This window comes from Benincasa hispida, chromosome 11 (assembly GCF_027475165.1).
Source record: "Benincasa hispida cultivar pf3 chromosome 11, pf3_genome.v1.1, whole genome shotgun sequence".
In the NCBI taxonomy this organism is placed as follows: Eukaryota; Viridiplantae; Streptophyta; class Magnoliopsida; order Cucurbitales; family Cucurbitaceae; genus Benincasa; species Benincasa hispida.
The window spans coordinates 28,668,613-28,672,407 of NC_143488.1; the positions used below are offsets into that span (position 1 = coordinate 28,668,613).

General features: G+C 38.9%; 1 long non-coding RNA gene across 1 annotated transcript; it reads right to left on the minus strand.

Moving 5' to 3' along the window:
• Positions 1 to 285: 285 nt before the first annotated feature.
• On the minus strand, positions 286 to 3,298 carry LOC120091688 (uncharacterized). The gene is made up of 2 exons (XR_005485814.2): positions 1,485 to 3,298; positions 286 to 1,390 (listed from the first exon to the last, which is right to left on the minus strand). It is a non-coding gene; the product is annotated as an uncharacterized LOC120091688 (long non-coding RNA).
• Positions 3,299 to 3,795: the final 497 nt, after the last annotated feature.

The window sequence follows — 3,795 nt, forward strand, 5'->3', positions numbered from 1 at the left end:
CAAAAGTGAAATATATTTTCCATAAATTTATGTCTAGCGTCGCGATGCTCTAAGGTAGCACCGCGTTGCTACCTTGCTTTAGCTCCTCGCACAGACCTCCTTACCAAAGTGTGGTGTTGCGCTTCAATATAGCACAATGACACTCTTCAATTTGCCCAAAAACTCTTTTCTCAAAGAAAAGCGCTGAGGGCAACATTGACCTAGCGTTGCGATACTGCTCTGTTTTAGGGTTTTTCTTGTTTTCCTTCCATTTTCTTGAGGGTTTTTGGCTCGGTTTAGTCTTGTGGCTTTCAATACTCGTTTTCTTTATAATTCCTTAAAAACAACTAGAAAACGCATTAAATCCAATAAAAATGGGTCTAATTAAGAGGCAAATAATGCACATTTTAGGTTCATTTCACAATGCATCATAATAGGGACTTTCAATACTAACTGGACGCTTGTTGTGATCGATTCTGTATCTGCTGATTTCCTTGGTTTCCTTGGTGAAATCCTGGTGAAGTGCCTCTTTTCGTCTGCTGATGTCCTCCCATTTTATTTGGTTGCCATTGTTGATTACCTCCCCAAGAAAAATTCAGATGATTTCTCCATCTGGGTTATAAGTGTTTCCATATGGGTTGTTATGTACAAAGCAGACACGGGAATTTTGTGGGCACATTTCATAAGAATATTGTTCGCCATATTCCACACAACCAGCTGCTACAACTTAGCTCAACGCATTAATCTGGTTGACATTCCGTGCCAGTTTTCATTGTTAAACGCCATGGTTTTTAGCAAACTATTCACTGCTCCCATTTGTGCTGATAGATGAGTGGCGATATCAATCTCAATTAGTCCAATGTTTGTTTTTTGTCTATCTATAAAGCTTGTTTCGTAACTGTCTTTGACCCATTCATCATGGTATCTTGAGATTCAATCCCAAATAGCCTTTGCTTCAGTATACGTTTTGCCCAATAATCCTTTAAGGCATCTACCACATTGCGATGGCTGATTTAATTCACCATAAAAGATCATCATTTAGACGCAATCATGTATATCATTGTGTGAGCAATTTCTAACAAGTCTCTTGAATCAGACCCGCGCTTCACTCAATGTTTTTGTTTCTTTCTGTTCAAAGGTTGCAATGTCACGTTAGCATCGTGCGTTCACTGTAGGAAGGAAATATTTATGAATAAACTTTTCTACCATCCATTCCCAATTGGTGATTTCACCTGATTCAAGTGAATAGGCCCATTTTCCAGATTCATCTTTAAAGGAAAAGTGACAATCAGATCCCTTCAGCTGTAATTCCTGGAATCACAAATGTGTTGCAAATCTGCATGAAGCTCTTCAAGTGTGCACGTGGATCTTCTCCGATGGCACCTCCAAACCGAACAGCAGCCTGAATCATCTGCAGCATCAAAGACTTCATCTCAAACCTGGTTCCATCAAACACTGAGCGCATGATTCCTAGTGAAAAGTCATAAAGATTCGGCAACACATACTCTCTTATAGGTATATTGTGTTCATGCACTAGCAATGCAGGATTAAGTTATGTGTCTGCATTGTTGGCTGCATTTTGTGCGTCAGGATCAACCATATTTCGGTTTCTCTGCCTTCTTCCCCAGTTTGTTCTAACCCTTCATCTGATCTCAAGGTCAGTATCAAACTCAGGTGGTGTACCATCACTCATATACTGTTTCCAGCTTTCCAACGAAAACTTGCAATACTCCTTTAATCGAGTGTGCACCTGTGAAAACAAAGACCAAAACCAAAACAAAATTAGCTGGACTTTAGAAAATCCTCGGCGCTTACAACATTTTATGGTAAGACGGAATTTGACAAAGAAAAGAAAGTGCCGGAACAACAGCCAACAAAGACTGTAATTACATAGCCCTTCTCTCCCTCTCGGCCAAGCGTCTTCGAACCTCTCCCTTAGTGTCTTTCCACACTGTATCATGTGCTCAAATAATCGTGAAAAATTAAGAAGTTTTCTCCTAAAAAGTCCAAGTATAAAACTAATAAGAGGTAGTCTCGGTGAGGACTGAATGTTCATGGAGATTTTCTTGATAATGCAAGTGGATGAAGAAATACAAGGAACCACTTCACAAATTGTTAATCAAGTATCAAGGCCTAGAGGTTCTAATGGAGGAGGATCAGGTGGAGCAAAATAGAAGGGAGTGGTAGATCAATCTCAGCAACAAGGAAGACTGTATGTTGTAACTTAGCAAGAGATGGAAGATTCACTAAAGGTGCTGGGAAATAGGGGAAAAACTCCAGATGCTTGAGGAACTAAGTTGTTTATAGGTTGTGTATCCAGGAAACTTTGGAAATAATATGTAAAGAACCATGGAAGTTATTAATATAAATAGAGTTTGGTTATTGGAAAAGGATTGGAAACTTGATGATTAATAATTTTACTGGAAAAGGATTGGAAACTTGATGATTAATAATTTTACTTTGAATTCTAAACCACATTAGTTGAATTTGAAGGACGAAATTCTCAAAAGGGGGTAATAACTTGTAAGCCTTAAAACCTTGAATCAACCCCGTTGATTCGATTTGGATAGCAAACTCTAGGATTAAAGGGCCTAAAATTGCCCTTGCGGTTGAGGACAAAATTTGATTAAGTACTACTAAAGAAAGTATAGTATGGGTTGGGATTAGGAGGTGAAAAGAGTGAAGAGTAACATTGGTTGTGTTAGTAGGAAAAGATTGAAAATGTGAAGTTGGATGCATAAAATATTGGGGTTAGAAATTGACTAAGTATAGCCTACGAAGCATGTGTTGGAGTAAAGTTTGAACAAAGCTCAACTCATCAACCTTGAGAAGTTATCTTCTTAGGGATTGTGTATAGCAATTTATGCCTATAACAGTTTAACACAATTCCATTTGTTGAAATATTGGATGCAAGCTTTAAGGAGGTGAGCATGAAACATCTCAAGGGGTGAGATGGCATTGAGTGCTACAACCGAGAAGGGGTACTTGGATCACAACTTAAGGAAGAAACCTCTCTTGGAAATATCTTAGGATTCATGGTTAGGTCATTATAGGGGAATGTCTTGGACAATAGGAAGTAAAATGGGATCCATGACCTTAGGAAGTCATCTTGAACAGATGACCTTGGAAGGCCTTTTGGACGCATAACTTAAAGGGAGAACTCAATCACATGTTGGACGCATGACTTAGGAAGGATTTACATTTGAACAAAAGGATGTAGCTTTATATGCATACTATAAAGGGAAGAAGAAGAAGGGTTGGAAGCATGAAGAAGTACACTTTGGATGCATACTCAAGAAAGATGGAGGAATAGTTGGATAAAGGCCAAACATAAAGGAGACCAAACATTAATAGTGTGTCAAACGCATGGTGAGAAGGGAAAAGGAAAGGCCAACGCATGGTGAGAAGGGAAAAGGAAAGGCCAACGCATGGTGGGGAGATGGAGTATAAATACATCCTCATTATTTGGATATGAATTCACTTAAGATTGCTTAAGGAAGAAGGCTAGGGGGACAACTGGTGCCAAGTAAGTAAGGCTTGGATGTAGGAGGTGGAAAAATAAGAGGAGATTTAACTAAGTCTAAGTAGGATGTAGTGGATTATAGGGTAAGTTAAGAACCAAATAAATTTGGTTTAACTACTTCAAAGGGGAGTTAATTGTGGCTTAAATTGGGATTGACACTTAATCAAGTGATTAAGTAGGAGCTGTCAACGCAAGAGCTAGGAAGGGGGGACAAGACTCGTGGGCTATATAAAGGGTGAAAAGGGGAGCTTAGTTCTTCCAACTTACTCGGGCAAATTAAAATATTCTTAAAC